The following is an 8,465-nucleotide window of genomic DNA, read 5'->3' on the forward strand; positions in this document are numbered from 1 at the left end:
CTACTCCACTTAGCGCCGTTTCGAAGTCCCAACTCTCCAGAAAAGTTTAAAACTCCCAATCCCCCATAGTTGTGTCCACAGGCACAGCCATAGCAGCATACCCCCTCACCAGTCGTTACCGGCCACTCTTCCTACTCAGTGCTTACCCCCTTATGGACTATAATTTATTATGTTGTATTTCTGGACTTATAATCTTCGATAAGATATGTTTGTAATAACGTTTTGTAGTCTTTTTTTCACTATAATTTTCATATAAATGTTTAACATAGGGAGATGGGGAATGGGGCCCCGCAGAGAATACGGGGAATGCGGGAAATGAGGATGGAGACGATTATCCCCCCATGGCGAGAATCGGGGCGGCGATGGGAATCAATTCTGGGGGTGGGAACGGGGAGCAGGAAGGCATCCCCCGCCCCTGCTCGCCCTTGCCTGCCCCATTGACATCCATAGTTTGGGGAAAAGATTCCGCATTCAAAGGTAGAGGAGACGAAAGGACAATTCTTACTAATTGAGAGGAGCTTGTGATTTTTCTACAGAAGACAAAACCAGAAAGATCCAGGTTAGATAATCCAATAACACATAAAGGAAGTATCTACAAAAAGAATAGCTAACTACCTAATTCGTTACAGACATAGCTCAGCTTATCTATCAAGAACTTTGTGTCAAGGTTCGGAGCTCGACCCTAACACTCAAGGAAAAAAAAGCCATTATAGCCTCCTTTACCTCATCCAAATCTTCAATATCATATTTAGTAACGGTGGAGGTCTCTTCCCAGTACAACCTAAAGGCAGGTTTGTCCCTATCATTAAGAAATAAAGGACGGACATCCTCAACAGCCCTAACCTTAAATTAGTAGTTCTTAAAGTCATGAAAAGATTCGTCAAAGACAAAAAAAACTTTTCGACCTTGAATAGATCGAAAAGAGAGCCATTATTGTTTTTTTCGAGCTAAAAGGCTTGGTGAGTTGAAACAAATAAAGGAAAATTATTTAAGACAAAGAAAAGTCAAGCTCCCGACTTGTGAGTTGGTAAACTTGATAAAACCCCATGAGTTAGGGTGGAGTTGAAAAAGAGCTACTTTACATATATCAAAGCTCTTGGTCTCAAAATCAGAAAAAGAAAGTGTAACCCCTAGCCTAGTAAACAGGCAGTCGTACATGAAAAAAAAATGACTTTTCGAGTTACTAAGTCGGAGAAAGCAAATCCTATCTTCTGGGTCGTGGGTAATTCATACTTTCTTTCATCCTCTGAAGTCTTACAAAGTCTATGCTGTCTACGGAATATTTTTTCATATTCATTATCAACCATAGGGACAACAGAAAGGATGAAAATATCTACCCAATCTAAACCTGGAGAAACCTTAGACGATATACAGCCGAATGAAACATAAAGAATTATACTTACAAAAGCGAAATAGAGCTTTGTCACTATCAATAAACTACAAGTCGGGTATCATATCACAACCAAACGACATACGAAAGATGTCAGACCATTCCTAACTTTGGAACCTTCAACTTGCTCCATTAGAACGGAAAATGGTGCCATCACTCTAAACGAAAACGGCACCATTTGGGGACAAGATAAAATTCCTAGAAAATTTAGCATCAAAGTCACAAATTCATATTAAAACAAATTCTACAAATTTCTTTCTACCAAATTTCACAAAATTCTTGCAAACAGTAATAAAGGTTCACGAAGAAGGGTTCATGATAAAAGCAGAAAGGAAAAAGGATAGGAATTCCTATGAACAAGCCGCGAAAACCCATATTCGCAAGAAAACAATCTTTTACAAGCTAAGAATACTAAATAAAGCTACATCAACCAAGTAAAAAGCAATAAAGAGGAAGAAAAAATCAACCTTATTAAAAAGAAGGAGGAAGTCATTGTGACAGTGGTGATGAACAATCTCCAGACATTTGTTCGAACAAAAACTTAAAGTTAGAGAAAACTTGGAAGAGGATCAAACAAAAATATAATCACAGTGAAGAAGATCAAAAATTGAGAAAGAGGAAGCAGAAGAATGAATACGAAGCGAAAAAGGAAGAAAGAGAAAATGACAATGTTTATATATATTCACTAGGGACAAACGGTATATTTACCCTCAATTAATGACATGCACGGTTACCAATGTAACTGAAAAGATGCGCAAATGGTTACGAAAAGACATAATATTTAAATTGTTCGAACCCAATTTATTAAAAAATCTGCTTAAACCCTGCTAATTTAAGTATCAGAATTTCGTGCAGACTTGTCTCTATCTTTAATTTGCTCACAAACAATTTAGACAGATTCATTCTCATTGAAGAAAACGTCAAACAAATCATTCGACGGTATTTAAACCTCACGTTCAAATTCAAAACAACTCAATTTCAAATAACTCACGAAATAAAACTCAAAATCTTTTTATTTGAATTTAGATTATTTAATCTCTAAACTAACCTATCTTATACAGAAGTAATGTCATTAAGTACTCCAAATAGTTAATAGATATATCATATTTATAAATTATTTAAAGATTATATTTTTGAAATATGTGAATCTGTAATAACCATATCATTTCTTTTGTTCTAATTTTGCTAATGAGTTCTAACGACAATTATTAAATTTGTAAGTAACGTGTATGTGTATTGAATATAATTTTTTTATTATAAAAAAATCATTTTTATCCTTTATTTAAAGTTATAACGCATAGTAATATTGTCCATTATAATATTATTACATTTGCATATAAGTATCCTCTTTCTTCCTTTTATCAGAACCAGTGGTGGAGCTTAGTTCAGACAAGGGGGGGCCACGGCTCCCCCAAACTTTTTATAAAAAAATTAGTAGTATTTTTTCAAAAAATAAAAAATAATTCAATTGGTTTAAATACTTTACTATGACTTAAAGTACCCAATAAATTTAATAAGCAACACTCTCTCTACCTTTAAGTTCAAATATAAAAAATTAGATATTTTTATTTATTTAATTTAATATTATTTTATATTTTACTATTTATTTAATTTAATTTTTTATATGATAAAAAATAATAGAATATTCAATAAGTATTAATATTATTGTATTTGTATAAATTGATAAAAAAATTCAATAAATATTATAAATTTTAATATTTGTTCTTCTAACTTCTTCTTTACATATTCTACAGGATATATATTTAAATTTTATTATAAAATAATAATGAAAAATTAAAGAATTGATGCATTTTTTAAGAGGAAGACTAATATTTAAGAAGGAGAACATATAATTTTTACAATATCAACACATGTAGATAGTTTTTCTACTTTAATGAATCGCGAAAAAAGTGAGATACAACTTTTAAAAGTTCAAAAAGTTACATCTGATAAGTTTGACCTTAATTTTTTGGAACGAGACCTTGAAAAACAGCTTTAAATTTGGCAATATCACCAAAACCAGAGAAATGAGATTAGACGAGCTTATCTTAAATAGAATTCATATAAAAAGCATTTTGACAATTATCTTCTATGTGGCCCCTCCAAAATTTTATTCCAAGTTCCGCCACTGATCAGAACTAATTAACAAAATAAATTAGAGCAAAGAAAAATGATATGATTATTACAAATCTTAGATGTTTCAAGAATATAATCTCTAAATAATTTATAAGTGTAATACATCTTTCATTTTTGAGTTATCTATTTGAATAAACTAGTTCGTTGCCTTCAATTTCGAGAAAATGATTGAGACAAAGGAAATTGACGGTTTAGAATATGATAAAAGTGAAGAAGCTAAGAGAGTTAAAAAAAGCAATAGTAGGTCTCAATAGTCAATTTCTAAATCTGGGCCTGCATGCATGGTAGTATATATCCATCTACAATGGTGATCGAGAATTGAACTCAACCGCGTGATGTGTACTCTACACCGAAAGAAAGAAGCCACATTGATTTTGCTGAAATGAAGGGTCGTTTTCGTCTTGAATTTCGTTTAAACACGGACATGTTTCCATTGGTCGGTTTGGATCTGCCCCTCTTGTCCCGTTCTTTTTTCTTATGCATTTGGGTGCATGCAATTCTATTTCTTCTTTTGTCTTCTCTTTTAGACCATGCTTCATATTCTCCCATCACTCACTTTGAGCACTTACAAATTCAATAAATAACTTCGATACTCATATATATCTACCTCTACCCATCATTCAATACAAAAGATGCTCTACATAAGACATCACAATTGTTAACATTTAATGATATATTTTATATCATTTAAAGTGTTTCAACAATATATATGGGAGACACTCAAATAATAAAATATTTTTTTTAAATATTTTTGGTAATTAAAATTTAATATATATAAATTTTAGTCCTTTATTTTTCTATCGTAAGGGTAGAATTTAGAAGTTTTAAAATATATAAATATATATATAATAAGAGTATTTTAATTTAGTCATTTTCTATAATGAGAATATTGTAGAAAAGAACACGATTTTGACAAATTAATTTGTTTAGTCTAATTTTGACAAAAATAATACGATTTTATCAATTATATGTGTTAAATTTTAATTACTAAAAAATATCTTTAAAAAAAGATGTTTTAAACGTCTTTATCTGAGTGCCTCCCTGTATATATGTCGTTGCAATTATGGGTTGGATGTCTAATTGTCCAAGCGGTAATGATAGTTTCTTGTACCTAAATCGGTGGCTTGCTTTTTCTAAGTAATGGGAAAGAGGACCAAAACATGCCACTGAAAGATTCTACTGAGATAAAGATGGGCTGTCAAGAACGTAGAGGAGGTAGGATGGGTAGTTGGTCAAATCTAATAAGGATCGTACATGGACGGTAGTTGGAGTCGGCGGCTCTCCTAGAATTTTCTCATCTGGGATCCTGGGGAAGAGAATCAAGTTAGCTATTGCGATAAGCTTGATGCACTATATATATATATATAACATCACTGTTTGGAACCTTCAATCACAATGAATAAGTTGGGCCAACTCCTTTTTGGGCCATATCACACTAACAGGCCTAGCCTGAAATTTAAATGATGAGACTTTAGGCTTATTAAAAAACGAAGATGGTAACAAGTTGGGTTGGTTTAGTGATTAGCTCATTAATTTGCTGGTCAATGGAGCTCTGATTCGCGACGGATTAGTCTTTTGTCTATCGGATTGGAGGATACTGTGGGTAGCAAAAAAAACAAAAAGAAGAAAGATGCTAATCAAGTTGGGTTGGTTTAGTGGTTAGCTCATTAGTCTGTTTAAACAAGTATTGAGCATTCGAATCTCGTCTTATGCATGCAACAACACATTAACCTACGACAAACTCTTAATGAAACTCCGATATCCGACAAATTAGTCATTAACTTGTTGGGTTGAAGTTGATCCTTCTTTTTCTATTTTTTTTCTTTTTTTTTAATAATACCACAAAAAAAATATATGTATCATATGGACATGTATGTGAGCACCCATCTATTAAAAATGGATTTGATAAAGTTTATATTTTTTAATTTGTTTATCTTTTTTTATAAAGATAGTTTTTTAAATATTGTAATAATAAACTGCAAGGCTTACTCTATTGGTATTTATGTATACTTAACTTAAGAAGTGTACCAAATTTAAATCTTACATATGACTAGAAAATAGTTATACAGAACTCATAGACAGATAGAGGAGGGGAGGGAAGGAGAGAGGTGTATGTGTATATTAAGGTGTAACTTGACAAAAAAGATTATTCTTAATAATTATATTCGGTATAATAAAATAAAATAGTTTATATTAAGTAAAAGTTACAACAATAGTAATTGATGATGAAATTACTTTTAAAATTGAAATCATTATAGTAAAAGGTACAACTAAATTTAAATATTAATTAATATATAAAATTATATTAAACTTTTAATTCTAAAAAACAAATTCATAAAAAACTACTTAATTTTTAAAAATTAAAAGTAAAATAACATTTTGATAATATATAAATATAAATATGATGAGCATTTTAGGGTTTATATATACCATTCTTAAAATGGGAGAAGGAGAAGGTAGCAAGAAAGCTGTTTTGATATGTGTTGTAGTGTGGATATTTGAATTTGATAATTACAGCGTGATTTGATGCGTCGAATTACTTAACTAGTAGTAAAGCTAAGCGGAAGAAGCAGTGTGAATGAATGGAGACAGAAAAGACAAGAATGAGAGAGAAGAAAACAAGGAACAGAGAGATATCCTTTGAGTAGTTGCATGAGAAATGAATTCGCCTTTGAGGGGGGAGGGGGAGAGACACACACAAACACAAGAGCTAAGCTTCAGTGAAATGCAGATGCAATGGAAGCAGTAGGGCCATGCATCCGACAGGCAGTGAAACTCCGTGATATTAGGATCAATAGCTTCTATCGGATACCCTTTTTTCTGTTTAAGGTAAGTTGGACAACATGGTCCACCCTTCTATCTGCATGCATCGGCCATTGCAACTAACTCCTATTATATAAGTGAGTTACAAAATTAACATCTCCCATAACTAGAGATAATAAACATCTTCTCAAAAGTTTAAATTAATTTTGGGTTCATTAAAAATTGAATTCTTGATCTTTTGAATCTCACGCTCTAATACATGTCATGATACCACTCATCCCAAAACCTTTAGCTAATAAAAAAAGATAACACTAATGATTATATCTCTAATACTCTATAAATCTCCATTATTCCATTGGTTTCTCGTACTTTTTCTATATATAATTATTGTTGCTGCTGCTTCTGCTCAATGCCCAGTGAGGGAAAGTGATGGCTACTCACTCATCACTCACTCATCTATCTTCACCTTCACGTTCCAATCGGCCGGCCCAACCTTTCAACCCTGCCGCGTGTCTCTCTCAATTATTTCCATCACCTTTTCCTTCCCTTTCCTTAATTGTCTTCCATTAACTACTCTTCACCCGTTAATATGCAACAAACTCTATTCAACTTCATTGGGTTTAAGTAAAACTACAAAATTAAGTATAATATTTTCTGAAACAACATTATATATTTTATCTACTGTACTGTGTGCTCATGTATTCTTTCAATGGATTCATCAATATACATCAGCAAGAGCTGTTTCATATACTATGCACACTGATAGTTCTGTTTGAAGGAGGTTGATGAAATTGTTGCATGAATTGAAAAGATGACTGACGTAACTTAGAGTCTTTGGTACCAACAACTTATAGTGCATGCTGCACTTACACCCACATTATTTCTTAAAAAAACCGAAAAAAAAATCCTAAAGTCTTCACCACCTAGCTACTACACCTTAGACAGTTCCTGTATATATATCAGTAGATGTTTTTTCTTTTTCTTTTTTTTTTTAAAAAAAACTTCTCACATAATTAACGAAAACTAAATTAAACATTATATTATATGCATGGTTAAAGTATAAAAATTTAATCTTTAATTAATTAATATTTTTTAAAATTATTTTTTTAACTTTTACTTTTTACAAAGTATAAAATTTAGAGTTAGAATTTATAATTTAAAATTTAAAATAAAAAATTTGGCTCTCTATAGTTGAATTTTTGTTTAATATTAAAAAGATATTAAATATTTTTGTATTTCGTAAAAATGCAAAACATAATGAAAAACGGTTTAATTAATACGTGTCTTTAAATTCTTTTAATAAATACATTAAAACTTTAAATTTTTATATAAATTGTCTAATTAATAACTTTAATATATGTGTTTATTAGAACAAGTGTATATTAAAAACATATAATATAGAACAAGGACATGACACGCGATCCTAATAATTCATACTGAATAGTGTAAGTATTATTTGTTAATGCATATTGAATGAACTTAAATGTGAGCATCATTATTGCATGGACCACCATTGCTAACTCTGGTGCAGTCAGCTGTCTCTTTTTATAAGACAAGTGATGAGATAGTGACGAAGGATTTTAGGTTTCTTTACAGATTCGGTGAATATGTTTCCTCTTCATTTCTCCTATTGCATAATGTTCATCGTGGACAACACACTGACGGAACCTGAATGCTCTCTCTCTCTCTTTCTCTCTAATATTGCATGTCTATTATCCTCACTTTCAACATCTACATCACTTCTGCATGTTATTAATTAATTAATAAACTTCTCGAATGAAATCAGCTTTCTGCTTCAATTAGGTGACTAATATTTTTTTTAATTAATACTAGCCACCTTTTTTTGACTAAAAAATAATAATCTCCTAACTTGCATTTCCTTTATTAGTGTACAAAATTTTAATTGTGTGCCATCTCATTTTAAAAAAATATAATCACCTATTATAGTTTTTTTAACCTATGCGACAAAAATATAATTGGTGTTATTAGTATAAATTAAATTTTTTAATGTAACAGCCAATGAGTTATAGTTCAAATAACATAGTCTTTTCATACTTATCTAAAAATTTATAAGTACAATATTTATATAAAAACATCTATCTATCTATTAGATTTAGAACTTCACTTATTTTTTTATTTATAAATAATTTACAATGGTTAAAAAAACTAGAAATAG

The sequence above is a fragment of the Arachis duranensis genome, chromosome 5 (genome assembly GCF_000817695.3).
Source record: "Arachis duranensis cultivar V14167 chromosome 5, aradu.V14167.gnm2.J7QH, whole genome shotgun sequence".
Lineage (NCBI taxonomy): Eukaryota > Viridiplantae > Streptophyta > Magnoliopsida > Fabales > Fabaceae > Arachis > Arachis duranensis.